The sequence below is a fragment of the Electrona antarctica genome (assembly GCF_951216825.1).
Source record: "Electrona antarctica genome assembly, chromosome: 11".
Classification (NCBI taxonomy): Eukaryota; Metazoa; Chordata; class Actinopteri; order Myctophiformes; family Myctophidae; genus Electrona; species Electrona antarctica.
The window spans coordinates 81,720-99,747 of NC_136792.1; the positions used below are offsets into that span (position 1 = coordinate 81,720).

The following is an 18,028-nucleotide window of genomic DNA, read 5'->3' on the forward strand; positions in this document are numbered from 1 at the left end:
CTGATGGTGCATCCGTCAACTTTGGAAAGACAAATGGTGTCCTCACCAAACTACAGGGATCTGTGCCATGGATGCTGAAAGTGCATTGTGTTGCCCACAGACTGGAGCTGTCCCTGAAGGAAGCCTTCAAAGTGCATTGTGTTGCCCACAGACTGGAGCTGTCCCTGAAGGAAGCCTTCAAAGTGCATTGTGTTGCCCACAGACTGGAGCTGTCCCTGAAGGGTTAGGGTTAGGGTTAGGGTGCATTGTGTTGCCCACAGACTGGAGCTGTCCCTGAAGGAAGCCTTCAAGGGCACATACTTTGAACAGGTACTGTGTTGTTTCTTTTACTTACTATGTCTGGAAAATATAAAATCAAAATGTGTAATGCAGTTTAATAAATGCCTTTATTTCTGTTTTTCTTTTACCAAGATTGATGACCTCTTGGCAAGACTGTACTCTCTCTACCATCGTTCCCCAAAAAAATGGAGGGAGTTGAAGGCCATCGGAGAGGAACTTAAGGAGCACGTTGTGAAACCAGCTCGCTCCCAGGGAACAAGGTGAATAATAGTTGTCAAGACCCTGAGCTCTAAAGACATTCCTAAGGCGGGGTTCTTGTGCTGCTTTTGCTGAGCACATGTCACTTGTCTGCTTTTTTTTGTACTCGCCAATGGACACTTTTTGGGTTTTTTTTTAATTACCACTAATGAACAGTGCAGTTCATTAGTATTTAAGTATTACTATTGGGGTTACGACGTTTCTTTGTTGTTCACAAGAGTACTTCTTCTTCTTACCTTACCTATAAGTTGTAACTCTGTAACCTAGACTGCTGTGCTGCCTCTGGGCAACTGATTTTACACTGTGGTATTATCTATCTAGGTGGATTGACCACAGGAGGAGAGCTGTGTCGTGTCTTGCCAACTCAAACTACAGGAGCATTGTCACCCACCTCCAGGAAAGACAGGACGAGGCCACGCCAGACAGAGAGAAGATCAGGGCCATGTTGCGGCTGTTAACATCAGAAAAGTTTGTTCTCAATATGGCACTATATCAGGACCTCTTATCTGCACTGGCTGAACTGTCACTTCAATTTCAAGGAGATCAACTGCCCCTATCGAGTGTGCGCAGTAGGATTCTGGCTGCCCAGGCTGCACTGCGAAAGCAAACTGAGAAGCCAGGACCCTATCTCCGCCCAGTCTTTGAATCCTTCACCAGTGCCACTGAGGGTTTTGAATACAAAGGTGTACAAATCAGAAATTCTAATGTAACTACAGAGGCCTTCTGTCGCTGTAGGAAAGACACTGTGGACAAAATCATTTCCTGCATTGGCAAGAGATTTTCCACTTTATCCACTGATCCTGTGCTGCTTGCAGCAGAGATGTTTGATCCTGTGAATTTCCCAACAGAAGAAGGGCTCTTGGAAGAGTTTGGTGAGGAAGAAGTGCATCACTTATGCATGCACTTTGAGCCTCTTCTCACAAAAAATGGCTGTAATGTGGCTGAGATTGACAGAGAGTGGTATAGAGCTAAAGTTGACATAGGACGCCACCACAAGGACCAAACTTTCCTCCCCTTATGGTCAAGGTTTCTGAATGAGAAGGGAAGCGCATATCCCAACCTGCTACACCTTATTAGAATTGTCTTAGTGTTCCCTGTTTCCACCTCTCAGGTAGAGCGACAGTTCTCAATTATTAAGAGAATGCAGGGAGACTGGCGCCTAAGCCTGCACACATCCTCAATTGAAGACCTCCTACTTATCAAATCACAGGGTTGTGCTCCTGCAGATTATAACAGCCAAGAAGCAGTGGCAAAATGGTGGGGAGCTGGCATCTGTAAAAAAAGGCCATACATTCAGCCATATGGTCCAAGAAATACAAAATCCAATGTGACACCCCCCAACTCCTCATCCCCATCTTCAAGTAGTGATTCAGATTAAGCTAGTACAGGCCAGGGGCTGAATGTGACCAATGAGAAACCCATTTGCCAGTACTGTACTGTTCTAAAGCTTAGTGAAAAATGTATGCAATACATTTGTATGTTTATTTCATCCAGCATTGAGAAATAAAACAGAAAAACGGCTTTGTGATATTCATTTCATTGAAAGTTATTATATTTATTAAACATGTAATCATCCTTAACCTTTAAGCTATATGAATTATGACCGTGGCGTGTACTTAAAGTTATTGTTTTAATTGATGGCCTTCCTGCCCTGGCACTTGGCCTTGTGCCCTAAAAAAATTGACAACACTAAAGGCCAAGTGGCCTTGACCCTAAAATGATGAAATTCCAGGCCTGTTCTGCAGTAACTGTAGCTGCCCATGGTTCTGAAGTCAATGTAGCTGTCCATGGTTCTGCAGTAACTGTAGCTGTCCATGGTTCTGAAGTCAATGTAGCTGTCCATGGTTCTAAAGTCAATGTAGCTGTCCATGGTTCTGAAGTCACTGTAGCTGTCCATGGTTCTGAAGTCAATGTAGCGGTCCATGGTTCTGAAGTCAATGTAGCTGTCCATGGTTCTGAAGTCACTGTAGCTGTCCATGGTTCTGCAGTAACTGTAGCTGTCCATGGTTCTGAAGTCAATGTAGCTGTCCATGGTTCTGAAGTCACTGTAGCTGTCCATGGTTTTGAACTCACTGTAGCTGTCCATGGTTCTGAAGTGACTGTAGCTGTCCATGGTTCTGAAGTCACTGTAGCTGTCCATGGTTCTATAGTAACTGTAGCTGTCCATGGTTCTATAGTAACTGTAGCTGTCCATGGTTCTATAGTCACTGTAGCTGTCCATGGTTCTGAAGTCACTGTAGCTGTCCATGGGTCTGAAGTCACTGTAGCTGTCCATGGTTCTGAAGTCACTGTAGCTGTCCATGGTTCTGAAGTCACTGTAGCTGTCCATGGTTCTGAAGTCACTGTAGCTGTCCATGGTTCTGAAGTCACTGTAGCTGTCCATGGTTCTGAAGTCACTGTAGCTGTCCATGGTTCTGAAGTCACTGTAGCTGTCCATGGTTCCGCAGTAACTATAGTAACTGTAGCTGTCCATGGTTCTGCAGTAACTGTAGCTGAGATATATATGGTAGATGAGATGGAGAACCAAAGGTTTCACTTGCGCAACATATTATTCCATTACAGTTTAACTAACTATGGTGTAGATTTTTCACAATTTGTTTTATTTTATGAAATATATTGCTTGACAATTATGTTAATAATCATTCATTGTATTTGGCCTTACTCTATTGTCTCTCATATATGTATATGTGTGTGTGTGTGGCCAATGTACTTCATCGTGGTCTATTCATCTTAATTTGTCTTACCCAAGATTGGTATGCATTCTACTTAATTTAACCCATATTGAACGGGAACCCCTTTTGGTGTTTTAAGCATTATGTTGTGCTTTAGCTATTGAAAAATAGCAGATCTACAAGCTTGTAGGTCTGCTATTTTTGAAAAATCGTGAAAATGTGGCGCAAATCCTTGAATATATATTCTTTCAGAGCGAACTCAAACTTTGCTTAAAACATATATTCAGTGGGGCCAAAAACATATAATTCTGGGGGTCCTTGTCATGAAAATGTTTGAGAACGACTGACATAGAAACATAGGGTTTTTCAGAAAACTGTCCTAATTTAGAAGGCATGTGTAGAATCGTCCTCAGGTCAAAATGGGTTAATATAATGGAAAGCTGGTGGAGTAGGTGCCTCGGTGCCAGTAAGCCTAACAGATTGTGTGGACTCAGGAAGGGGGCTCAGCAGTGAGAGAATGGACCGCCTGATAATGAAATATGAATGAGCTGCTTTATTCTGATTTGTATGAATTGCTATTACTTCACCCAAGAGGGACAAACAGAAAAGATGTGAGAAAAGAGAGAACAGAATGGTGATGCAAAATTAGTTTTGTATCAGATATCCCTTAGGCATATATGAAGTAATTAATCAATCAGTGTGTGTGTGTGTGTGTGTGTGTGTGTGTGTGTGTGTGTGTGTGTGTGTGTGTGTGTGTGTGTGTGTGTGTGTGTGTGTGTGTGTGTGTGTGTGTGTGAATGTGTGTGTGTGTGTGTGTGTGTGTGTGTGTACCTAAGACTAGTGCCAGAGAAATGTTACCATAGACGGTAACATGAGGCTAGTGCCAGAGAAAAGCGTGACATAAGCAAAGAAGAAGAGCCCTCCTCCGGTCGACCAGGAAGGAAGTGATTGCCCTCCATTGTCGCTCCAGGCTCTCTCACGGCCTGCATGCTCTGCCACCCGGACTATTACTATGCGTAGCACGACCTCGAATTAATGTTAAACATGGTCCTTTATCTCAATCTGAGCCCTAAAATGCTTTAGCTCGTGTGCGTGGATGTGCGTGCACGAGGATATTTTGGATATTCCATGACTACACACACCATGGGAGCCACCGCCCACCGGAGGCTAGCGATGGATGCTGCTACAAATGGTGAATAGAATACTATTAATTCTGGATTGAATTGCATTAAACAAACCCGAGACTTCTCAAGGGATTGGCATAGATTCTGTGAATCTTATCTTTTCATCCTCCCACCCCCATCCTGTTGTGTCTGGCCCTGTTCCCTGTTCCCTGTCACCCTCCCACCCCCATCCTGTTGTGTCTGGCCCTGTTCCCTGTTCCCTGTCACCCTCCCACCCCCATCCTGTTGTGTCTGGCCCTGTTCCCTGTTCCCTGTCACTGTCTCTGTTCCACCCCCATCCTGTTGTGTCTGGCCCTGTTCCCTGTTCCCTGTCACCCTCCCACCCCCATCCTGTTGTGTCTGGCCCTGTTCCCTGTTCCCTGTCACTGTCTCTGTTCCACCCCCATCCTGTTGTGTCTGGCCCTGTTCCCTGTCACCCTCCCACCCCCATCCTGTTGTGTCTGGCCCTGTTCCCTGTTCCCTGTCACTGTCTCTGTTCCACCTCCATCCTGTTGTGTCTGGCCCTGTTCCCTGTTCCCTGTCACTGTCTCTGTTCCACCCCCATCCTGTTGTGTCTGGCCCTGTTCCCTGTTCCCTGTCACTGTCTCTGTTCCACCCCCATCCTGTTGTGTCTGGCCCTGTTCCCTGTTCCCTGTCACTGTCTCTGTTCCACCCCCATCCTGTTGTGTCTGGCCCTGTTCCCTGTTCCCTGTCACTGTCTCTGTTCCATCTGATTAGTCTCTGTGGTAAACATCATGATTAACCCGTTTTGGGCGGGAACCCCTTTTGGTGTTAGCATTATGTTATGCTTTAGCTATTGAAAAATAGCAGATCTACAAGCTCATAGCGCGCCACCGAGTGGCGCGCTACGAGTTTGTAGGTCTGCTATTTTTGAAAAATCGAAGAACGACTGACATAGAAACATAGCTTTTTCAGAAAACTGTCAGGATGTAGAAGACATTTTAAACTGTCAGGATGTAGAAGACATTTTAAACTGTCAGGATGTAGAAGACATTTATAGAATCTGATCTCAGGTCAAAATGGGTTAACATGATTGCCCATTATTACATGCCTCCACACAAAAGTGTGTGTGTGTGTGTGTGTGGGGGGGGGGGGTCCCGGGGGTGGGGGGGAATTGCACATGCATGCACATACTCAAGAGTCTAGAAACTCACCTCTTAAGACTCCATTTTAGCCCGTTTAACTAACTATGGTGTAGATTTTTCACAATTTGTTTTATTTTATGAAATATATTGCTTGACAATTGTGTCATATATGTATATGTGTGCGTGGCCAATTCATTTCATGTAATATCGTGGTCTATTCATCTTAATTTGTCTTACCCAAGATTGGTATGCATTCTTAGCACAGCACTAGCACTTGCATCTCAACGACCTTAGAGGCGTATGAAAAGGCTACATTTATGTAATTTAGATTTAGATCTTATGTAGCACTCTAGTGCAGGGGTTCTCAACGTTTTTGGCCGGGAACCCCCGGAGATGCGTTGGCAGTGTCTCGGGACCCCCGCCCCGCCCCACCCGACCCCCAATATAAATTGACTGCTACAATAACCTTAATAATAGAGACAATACACCATAAATAAATACTGAAACCAGATAATCATTAGGGGAGGTGTATACCGATATGTGTACTATATGTAAACTCTTTATTTCCATTTTCCAGCCATTCAGTTGCACACAAAAAAGTTTTTTTTTAAATAATTTGGGGACCCCCCCAAAATAATTTGGCGACCCCCAGAGGGGTCGCGACCCACGGGTTGAGAACCCATGCTCTAGTGTATACTCATAGTTTCACTGTACAGATATTCTACTGTTAGACGGATGTTATGTTCTAAGCATTCTTATGATCCTCGATGACTGTATTTCTATGTATTTGATGAAGTGCATGTGTTGTTCTAGCTTAGTGTGAATCCTTCTGGATTAAGAGCGTCTGCTAAATGCCTACATTTGCTTTCAAAGATAAAGGGTAGGAGTATAGCGTAAATCAATATTACACATTCACAAAGATTTAAAAAAAAAAAAACGTTTGTTCTCTATGCTGCTTTTTGAAAATTAAAAAGATCTGAGCTGATGATAAGAATAAAGATAAAGATAAAGATAAAGATAAAGATAAAGATCTGAGCTGATGATAAGAATAAAGATAAAGATAAAGATAAAGATAAAGATAAAGATCTGAGCTGATGATAAGAATAAAGATAAAGATAAAGATAAAGATCTGAGCTGATGATAAGAATAAAGATAAAGATAAAGATAAAGATAAAGATAAAGATAAAGATCTGAGCTGATGATAAGAATAAAGATAAATATAAAGATAAAGATAAAGATAAAGATAAAGATCTGAGCTGATGATAAGAATAAAGATAAAGATAAAGATAAAGATAAAGATCTGAGCTGATGATAAGAATAAAGATAAAGATAAAGATAAAGATAAAGATAAAGATAAAGATCTGAGCTGATGATAAGAATAAAGATAAAGATAAAGATCAAGATAAAGATAAAGATCTGAGCTGATGATAAGAATAAAGATAAAGATAAAGATAAAGATAAAGATAAAGATAAAGATAAAGATCTGAGCTGATGATAAGAATAAAGATAAAGATAAAGATAAAGATAAAGATAAAGATAAAGATAAAGATCTGAGCTGATGATAAGAATAAAGATAAAGATAAAGATAAAGATAAAGATAAAGATCTGAGCTGATGATAAGAATAAAGATAAAGATAAAGATAAAGATAAAGATAAAGATCTGAGCTGATGATAAGAATAAAGATAAAGATAAAGATAAAGATAAAGATAAAGATAAAGATAAAGATAAAGATCTGAGCTGATGATAAGAATAAAGATAAAGATAAAGATAAAGATAAAGATAAAGATAAAGATCTGAGCTGATGATAAGAATAAAGATAAAGATAAAGATAAAGATAAAGATAAAGATAAAGATAAAGATCTGAGCTGATGATAAGAATAAAGATAAAGATAAAGATAAAGATAAAGATAAAGATCTGAGCTGATGATAAGAATAAAGATAAAGATAAAGATAAAGATAAAGATAAAGATAAAGATAAAGATAAAGATAAAGATAAAGATCTGAGCTGATGATAAGAATAAAGATAAAGATAAAGATAAAGATAAAGATAAAGATAAAGATAAAGATCTGAGCTGATGATAAGGTGTGAAGTGTTCCAGTATGCGCTGGCAGCTCGACAGAGAGCATTTCTATTTTTTTTCCCCTATTTTTTTGGGTGCTATTCAACAAAACTGAGACAGGCCTAGTGGAACAATGAGACCTGATCTGTTGAAAGGTTCCCTTTTCACAGCGTACTTTTTGATGGGTATAAACACAGCTGAAGGCCTGCAGCGTGAAGTTAACTCATTCAGGACGGAACCCCTTTTGGTGTTTAAACCATTATTTTAAACTTTAGCTATTGAAAAATAGCAGATCTACAAGCTCGTATCGCGGCACCGAGTGCCGCGCTACGAGCTCATAGGTCTGCTATTTTTTTTTAAACGTGAAAATGTCACACATTTGGAATATATATTCTTCGGAGCGAACGTTTTTAACTCAAATCTTTGCTTCTGGGCGGGGGGGTCCCTGGAACAACATATTTTGAGATGGCGGTCGGGCGGCCAAATACATATATTTTTGGGGCTCCTTGACCTGAAATAGTTTGAGAACCACTGACATAGAAATGTAGGTTTTTTTCAGAAAACTGTCAGGATTTAGAAGCCATTTTTTGTAGAATCTGGCCTCAGGTCTGAATGGGTTAACTCTCATAGGAGCTGTCCAAGCGGACAGACACGTAACACCTCTATGAAACCACTGTTATTACCTTCAGCTGTGTTTATCCGTCATTCGTCAAAATGTCTGCCGTGGAAAAAGCTCTAGTGTATGGATAAAGTCCATTATTTGTCATGACGTGATTTTGTTTATTGTTTAAACTTATTTTGTGATTCATGTTTTCAAACTAAGGCAAGGTTAGTTTGACTTCCTTTATCCAGAACCATCCAGGCCAAATACAGTATGCTGTGTGTAATTGTGCCTGTGCTGAAGAGACAGTGCGTGCGTGCGTGCGTGCGTGCGTGCGTGCGTGCGTGCTTGGACAGGAGCTGTCCAAGCGGACAGAGACGTAACACCTCTATGAAACCACTGTTATTACCTTCAGCTGTGTTTATCCGTCATTCGTCAAAATGTCTGCCGCGGAAAAAGCTCTATTGCCGTCCCTGCCAAGATGATGATCCAAGGTTCCAGCCAGGGTAATACAGGACTGATCATGGGGTAAAGCCATGGTGATTTCTGGATGATTGTATATGCTTTGTATCTTTGAGCCTGGTTGCTTTCTGCTCCTCAGAATGGAAAGACCTGAAGTGATAGATACAATGGTGAGTGACAGCTGCAGTGCCAATTATTTGGGTGGTGCAACCACTCCCTTACGGAGCTATGTGTGTGGGTCGGTGGCTGGGTGGGTCTGAGCACGAAAACAGCATGGTTGTTTTTCACCACCCGTGCGCAACCTAACACACACACAAACACACATGCACATATTAACTGTATATATGGTGATTGTGGGTGTGCCCGTACAGTACAGTACAGTACAGTACAGTACAGTACAGTACAGTACAGTACAGTACAGTACAGTACAGTACAGTACAGTACAGTAACTCACATCCATGATGATGACTTGGTTTCTGGGTACTGTAACCACCAGATGGATCCTCCGCTTTCCAGGAAAACAGTCTTTCTGGACTTTCTGCTTAACCCGTAAAAGACAAAGTCATTCTAGATTTGAGCTATATTATTATATTCTAAAAATATATACAGTATACTGCAGTTCTAAGTTTGTACTGTAGCTCTGCTGTTTTTGAAAGATCATGAACATTTTGTGCAAATCTTTTTTGTTCAAAGTGGATATTTTTTTTGCTTCTAGGGGTCCCTGGAACGAAACATTTTGTCGTTGGACCTACATCATCTCTTTCATTGGGTGGTCCTCAATCTGGTTTAGAATTATTCAGATATGTGGATGTTTCTATACTTACTTTATCAGCCAAAATGGAACTATGTATATCTAATTTACATAATGTATGGATAAAGTCCATTATTTCTATAGAAGGTGCTCTCAGAGAGTTGAAGTGTCATGACGTGATTTTGTTTATTGTTTGAACTTGAATTTTGTGATTCATATTTTCAAACTAAGGCAAGGTTAGTTTGACCTTTATCCAGAACCATCCAGGCCAAATACAGTATGCTGTGTGTAATTGTGCCTGTGCTGAAGAGACAGTGCGTGCGTGCGTGCGTGCGTGCGTGCGTGCGTGCGTGTGAGACTGTGTGTGTGTGTGTGTGTGCGTGTGAGTGTGACTGTGTGTGTGTGTGTGTGTGTGTGTGTGTGTTTGTGCGTGTGCGTGTGAGTGTGACTGTGTGTGTGCTCATGGTCGTGTGTGTGTGTGTGTGTGTGTGCGTGCGTGTGAGTGTGACTGTGTGTGTGTGTGCTCATGGTCGTGTATGTGTGTGTGTTGGCATCCAGTTACCTGTATCTTGTCATGCCTCATTTTCCTAGACTATCTCACTTCCTGTTTCCTGCCCTGGGGCACGATGATGGATGCTCGGCTGCAGGGAGGAGGGCCGTGTGTGTGTGTGTGTGTGTGTGTGTGTGTGTGTGTGTGTGTGTGTGTGTGTGTGTGTGTGTGTGTGTGTGTGTGTGTGTGTGTGTGTGTGTGTGCGCGCGCGCGTGCTCGGCTGTTATAAGCTGTTAGTCTGTTGTGGAGGAGAAAAGGTGCCATGTGTTGTTGGTGCCCATGAACTGTCAACCCCGCTATGTTTCCCTGGAAAATATATTACTTGCGCAAGCAGAGTGTGCAAGTACTGCAATCGGCTGGGTATTTATGTATGTATGTGGGTGTACTCCACCGGCCAATCAGGGACCAGGATTATGTCACCATAGAGAGAGAGAGAGAGAGAGAGAGAGAGAGAGAGAGAGAGAGAGAGAGAGAGAGAGAGAGAGAGAGAGAGAGGTTCTTTCTTTATTTTAATTGTGTATCTAAAAGTGGAAGTGTTCTTTTATCATTCTTATCTTTTGCACTTCTTGTTTCTACTTGTTTCACCCATGATTACTATATGTATTTGTATTGCACCCGCCGTAAGGCCTTTGGTATCAGTTGGTATGGCGTCGGCGCCAGTGAGCCGCTGTACAGAATGCAGCTGTCCTGCTTTGCCTCGTCTTGATGTCCCCATGCGGATTAGACGATGGCACGAGGAACAGTCATTTGGACGAACTTCGCAGACAGATGGACCATTCGCAATGAAATTAATGAGCTGGCTCGATCTGGCCAGCATCGTTTGAGTTCAAGAGGGAATTGCACGCACTGTGTACACACCTGGCACTGGATGACATCAACGTTAGGCCGACAGCAAAACGACTATTGTGGGGCTGGATTTGGTGAAGTGATTATTTTAACCAGGCTTGCTTTCCTATTGCACGTACAAGGGGGGGGATACAACATATTGCATAGCATGAATGAATGACCAAATGGCTTCATCAGGAGAATTGAAAGCCAGCCAGAATATTCAGCTCATGGTGGTTTCTTGGCATCCATGCTGCTGGTACTTTAGTCCATGCAGTGCTTTCATGTCAAGGAAACCCCAAATTTACCCTAATTAGCCCGCCGACCCCCATTTGAAAAGATATATGCCAGGGACATTACGGCTCTAGCAGATATTCTCAACCCGTTTCATTGCAAGGACCCCCAGTTTGACATGAATTAGTCTACGGACCCCCCATTTAATGGCATTTCTATATCGGGGACCCCCCCAATTTATATTGTAAAATCAATGTTAATTCAACTCCGAGAGTGTACAAACCATTTGGTTCCATTTGTATATTTATACAAACCCATAAGGGTCCATTTGGTTCCAAACTATAATTTAGCATGGGGACCCCCTGGAACTCCCTCAAGGACCCCTTGGGGGTCCCCGGACCCCACTTTGGGAACCAATGCTTTAGTCTTCACTGCCCTAGCAGATTCTGCAGGCAGGGCATTAGGGGTAACCTGACTCCGCCAGATGGGGCAGCAGAGAGTACACTGGGTTCCGCCCTCCTGCTCCCATCTGGGAACTCTCAGGCAGACTTGATGCCCGGCAAACAAAACGGCCTGGCCAATCAGCAGCAGCTAGAGGCGGGATAGCTGCTGCTGATTGACCAAAACATTGAGGGACATGCAGGGTTATTCTTTACATAATCAAAATGGTATCAAACTTGTGTATGTCCTATTTTAGATTATGTTTCGGGGGTCTGGGGGTACAAAAAGTTTCAGTTAACAGATACGTTGTGGCATTTTGCCATTGCACATCAAAACAGGAAGATATAGGGGAGTTGCTGAGGAGGACAGGATATGTGAATACTGTGATCTGAACGAGGTGGAGAAGGAAAGCCATTTCATTGTATTTTGTCCTCTCTATCATGATCTGAGAGTAGTATTGTTGGAAAAAGTCCAAACCCCTGATCTGGACTGTTTTCGCTTGTTCAGAGTATCTTCATAGGGCACGGGATAGGAGGCGAACGGTGACGTATAACTGAATTGTATTATAGACGAACGTATATATGAACTGTTTCATATATTGGTTATATATTTCATGTATATGTCTGTGTTGGTCTATACTACTACTGTTTGAGTTGCTGGCTGGCTGGCTGGCTGGGGCGGCGGTGGCTCAGGGGTAGAGTTTCCGGATGGTAACCGCAAGGTCGCCAGTTCGAACCCTGTGGGCTCCCCCAGAGTTAGTGTCGAAGTGTCCTTGAGCAAGACACTGAACCCCTAATTGCTCCTGATGTGCTGGTTGGTACCTTGCATGGTTTCTGCCGCCATCAGTGTATGAATGGGTGAATGGCCTTGGATAAAGGCGCTATATAAATGCACCATTTACCATTTACCATTTACACACACTTGAATGTCCTTGTTTTGTTTTTTGTTATTGTTTTAATTGCCGCGTCTGATAATCCCCAGCGGGACGCGGGTCAAGAAATTATCCAGACATGAAAATAAAATATTCATTCATTCATTCTTCACTTGTCAGCTTCCCTCTCAATTATAACTTATCGAGGACTCCAGCAGCGCGGCCCTGGGTGCCAACATAACTGCTGTGTCACATTAAGCGCAGCCTGACCCCACAGCCTTGATTGCCTACAGCTGGCCTACAGGGCTGCACGGCGCTGTGGAGAGTGCACTTTCCCTGTGGGGGAAAAGTGATTAGTAGAACCGGAGCGGAGCTCGCTGGCACGAATACAGCACTGTTTATTGATTTGCTGTGTGTGTGTGTGCTGTGTATTCCACCAGCTGAGAGTGCACGGTGCTCGGGAGACATTCATTAAGCTGTGTGTGTGTGTGTGTGCTGTGTATTCCACCAGCTGAGAGTGCACGGTGCTGTGTGTGTGTGTGTGTGTGTGTGTGTGTGTATTCCACCAGCTGAGCGTGCACGGTGCTCGGGACACATTCATTAAGCCTGGCATCATTATTTTACTTTTTAATGTTCCCAAAATAGTGAAAATAATAGTTCTACAAGCCGACAGGAGGACGACAACAAGGATAATAATAGTTCTACAAGCCGACAGGAGGACGACAACAAGGATAATAATAGTTCTACAAGCCGACAGGAGGACGAGGACAAGAAGGACACGCTTCATGCTTGTTTGGAGTGATGGCCAGAGACAATAATGATAATGGAGATTCTCTAGTCTAGATTCTAGTTGCGACCGTATGGCCGCATTTACTATGTGTAGCGGGGAAAATAGGCCGCCACTTTGTAGGGGTACAATATTACTCACTTACTTTGAATGTTTCGAGAACGGAAAGATCTGAGTCCCTGCCCCAATACAATTGATCTCATTACCTACCTATGTAGATATGTTAATGCCTATCTGTGGATGCAGTGTTGTCAATAATGATGACACTAGATATATAAGGTGGGCTCCAAAGCCTTTCCCTGTCACGGTCGCTATCTGGAGTGTGTATCTGTGCACGTAGCCTCAAACTAAGTTCAGCACAAGTCCCCTCCCTTTCTATATCTAACAGGATAGGTGAGACGCCCCTACTCCAAAGTAAGTGCCCAACCAACCACATTAACTGAGTGATACAAATGTATTTATTTACTTGGAAGTAAACTCTGTATCACTCTTTTTAAATGTTCTAATTATGAATTAGATGGCAAATAGCAATCCCCAAAAACATGAATACAAAATAAAAAAAATAAAAAATAAACAATTGTTTTCACTCCTAATCTAAGTGAACCCAGAATGTAGTGTCCAATTCCAAAGTTGCAATTACCACAATGGATTGGAATTCACCTCTTTCACAGTTCAAATGCAATAACAAAATTAATCGTAATTATTTTCTTCACAGTTCAAAGTCACACTATAACACAACAAGATGATATTCGACAATTCACATGAACCAATATTTGCCTTATTTCCTATGCTAACAAAAAATAGTCACAAAATAGTTTCAGAAAAAGTCCAGCAATAATCATAAAAAATAGAGTTCCAAAAATAGAGTCCAAAAATAGAGTTCCAAAAATAGAGTCCAAAAATAGATCATATCCACAAAATAACTTCAACCGTAGTTTAACGATATGACCTTATTTTCCAGAGTTTGTCACTCTGCTATCAAGTTCAGTAGAACTAAATGAACATACCTCTGTACCTCTGTTTTAATCCGGCTGCTGTCAGGATGCTGAATGAGGCATAAGCCTTGTTCAGCAGCCTGACAGCAGGCAGTGCAAAAACTTTTCTGGCTCTTCCTGAACACACCTGTGGATTATACCAGGGACAATGACTTGGACTTAGCTCCCCCTCGGACACACCTGTGGACTACACCAGGTACAAATTACTTTTTTGTTGCACTCATGGAGCTACTTGCGGATTATACTAGGGTCAGTCCACCCTAGGTGGACACGCACTGACCTTTTGCACCTTAATCCCATGTATAACGCACTGACTTTTTTTGTTTTTCTATTGTGCTCTTTTCTCTAAGCACCTTAACGTCCATATGTATATCATGCACAGTATAAGTATAACATGCACAGTATACATACATTGCTGCTATGCTCAGGCACCTTAGTTAGTTTTTTTTATTATCTCAGGTACTTTGTAAATATGTAGATAACTTGTCTGGCCTTCTGTTGCTCTCTTGTTTTGATCTCCTTCCCACTTGCCCCCCACCCCTCTTCTTCTCCCCCCCCCCCTCTTCTTTCTATGGAAATGAACGTTGCGATGGGAACGATGTACAAAAACGAATTTCACCCACTTCTTTACCTTGTAAACCTGTGATGTGACAATAAAACTGATTCTGATTCTGATTCTGGAAAACAAAAGAGAATACCAGTCTGCTGGAAGAGCAGGGATAGATGAGATGAGTCATGAGGAGGTTGCAGTCTGGATGGCAGGGAAACCTTTTGTTCAATTCCCCAGCTGATATCTCACGACAACGGTCTGCCTGTCAATCACGGTCACACACTCGCCTGACGTGAAGACCTCACTTTAGAACTCCTGCCTGGTCCGCAACGAACACCATTCACCTCCTCCTCACGTGACCAATGTCTCTGTATCAGACGCAACGTTCTGAATGTTTTTCCCGAAAACTTCTTCCGACTGAAATCTTAGTCTCACACGCGATACGGCCACACCGTGACAAAACACTTATTAATTAAAGCTGAAAACGTCAATCAGCTCTCAAATCAGTTTTCTTCTCTTGTTCTTACGAACAGTCACCAAACAGTCTCTCGCGCTGTCTTTGGATACGAGCCCGCCCCAAAACAACCTCACGGTCGCATCTTGCCCTCAGGGCGTCTTACTGGTTATTAAAATCTTTCACAAAAGTTGACACAACCTCTGTGATAGTTAGTTCTTTTTAGGTATGTCCCGATACACTTTTTTCGCTTCCGATCCGATCCCGATACCTCAATTTCTGTGTTAGCCGATACCGATACCGAATACCAATACCAGTGTCGTGATCTCATGTTGTGTTTATACCAATCTAGCTACATATCTCCTGTTGTGTTTATAGCTATCTAGCTACATATCTCCTGTTGTGTTTATAGCAGACTCCTCACTCAAATGTGCACTTGCAGTTTGGGCAACTCCAAAGCAAACTCCACATGCCCCAAAATGTTATTTACCTGTCATAGTGTCAACCCCTTATTACCCCTGTGTCGGATCTGTGGTTAGACTGGCATATTCACCGATACCGATATGACCCGATATGACAAAGAAAGGCCGATCCGATACTTTTCCCGATACCGATACAGTATCGGGACATCTCTAGTTATTTTTGTCTGTAGTCAGCCGGCCGTACCCGTACAAAAACAAACCTAAAAGTAGATGGCGTCGCGACAAGTACATTAATATATTGGTACTACTGTACTGTACCCTGCATGCTGTATATGTTTGTTCAAAGTACGTCCCTCAATGCCAAACATGCAAAGCGCACAAACTGCTATACATGAGTGCACACCCACAGATACAGAAATGTATATATATGCTGATACACCGTAATTATACACTAAATAAAAACACAATCACACACACAGTGACAGACAGGCATGGGTGAACCGTGCTCATGTCAACGCACGCGCACACATGCACGCGCACACGCACACACACACACGGGGGGGGGGGGGGGGGTGGATAACAGGGACATTAGCATACACAGGGAAATATATGCATGTGTTACAGTTGAGCGAGTTCATGGCATGTAATGAATAATAACTTAAACACAGCTCACGTCTGACTGCACCTGTGAACTCAGTACAATAGCTTGAACTCTCCATGAGGGCTGAGAGAGAGTGGGAGGGGGGGGGGGGGGGGGTCTGAGGGACATGTCTATTTGTCCCACTCCACCATTTCCTCCATTCATGTGAGGCAGTATGTATATGACACCCATGCTACTGTCCATTCATTTGAGGGAGTATATGACACACATGCTACTGTCCATTCATTTGAGACAGTATGTATGACTCCCATGCTACTGTCCATTCATGTGAGACAGTATGTATGACTCCCATGCTACTGTCCATTCATGTGAGACAGTATGTATGACTCCCATGCTACTGTCCATTCATGTGAGACAGTGTGTATGACTCCCATGCTACTGTCCATTCATGTGAGACAGTATGTATATGACTCCCATGCTACTGTCCATTCATGTGAGGCAGTATGTATATGACTCCCATGCTACTGTCCATTCATGTGAGACAGTGTGTATGACTCCCATGCTACTGTCCATTCATGTGAGACAGTATGTATGACTCCCATGCTACTGTCCATTCATGTGAGACAGTGTGTATGACTCCCATGCTACTGTCCATTCATGTGAGACAGTATGTATGACTCCCATGCTACTGTCCATTCATGTGAGACAGTATGTATGACTCCCATGCTACTGTCCATTCATTTGAGACAGTATGTATGACTCCCATGCTACTGTCCATTCATGTGAGGCAGTATGTATGACTCCCATGCTACTGTCCATTCATTTGAGACAGTATGTATGACTCCCATGCTACTGTCCATTCATGTGAGGCAGTATATGACACCCATGCTACTGTCCATTCATTTGAGGGAGTATATGACACACATGCTACTGTCCATTCATTTGAGACAGTATGTATGACTCCCATGCTACTGTCCATTCATGTGAGGCAGTATATGACACCCATGCTACTGTCCATTCATTTGAGGGAGTATGTATGACTCCCATGCTACTGTCCATTCATTTGAGGCAGTATGTATGACTCCCATGCTACTGTCCATTCATGTGAGACAGTATGTATGACTCCCATGCTACTGTCCATTCATGTGAGACAGTATGTATGACTCCCATGCTACTGTCCATTCATGTGAGACAGTATGTATGACTCCCATGCTACTGTCCATTCATGTGAGACAGTATGTATGACTCCCATGCTACTGTCCATTCATGTGAGGCAGTATGTATGACTCCCATGCTACTGTCCATTCATGTGAGACAGTATGTATGACTCCCATGCTACTGTCCATTCATGTGAGGCAGTATGTATGACTCCCATGCTACTGTCCATTCATGTGAGACAGTATGTGACTCCCATGCTACTGTCCATTCATGTGAGGCAGTATGTATGACTCCCATGCTACTGTCCATTCATGTGAGGCAGTATGTATATGACTCCCATGCTACTGTCCATTCATGTGAGGCAGTATGTATATGACTCCCATGCTACTGTCCATTCATGTGAGACAGTATGTATGACTCCCATGCTACTGTCCATTAATTTGAGACAGTATGTATGACTCCCATGCTACTGTCCATTCATTTGAGGCAGTATGTATGACTCCCATGCTACTGTCCATTCATGTGAGGCAGTATGTATGACTCCCATGCTACTGTCCATTCATGTGAGGCAGTATGTATATGACTCCCATGCTACTGTCCATTCATGTGAGGCAGTATGTATGACTCCCATGCTACTGTCCATTCATGTGAGGCAGTATGTATATGACTCCCATGCTACTGTCCATTCATGTGAGGCAGTATGTATATGACTCCCATGCTACTGTCCATTAATTTGAGACAGTATGTATGACTCCCATGCTACTGTCCATTCATTTGAGGCAGTATG

The 18,028-nt window shown here is 42.9% G+C and overlaps 1 long non-coding RNA gene across 1 annotated transcript; it reads left to right on the plus strand.

The window, feature by feature from the left end:
- The first annotated feature begins 240 nt into the window (after window positions 1-240).
- On the plus strand, window positions 241-1,546 carry LOC306933103. The gene is made up of 3 exons (XR_013791189.1): window positions 241-309; window positions 412-539; window positions 859-1,546. It is a non-coding gene; the product is annotated as an uncharacterized lncRNA (long non-coding RNA).
- Window positions 1,547-18,028: the final 16,482 nt, after the last annotated feature.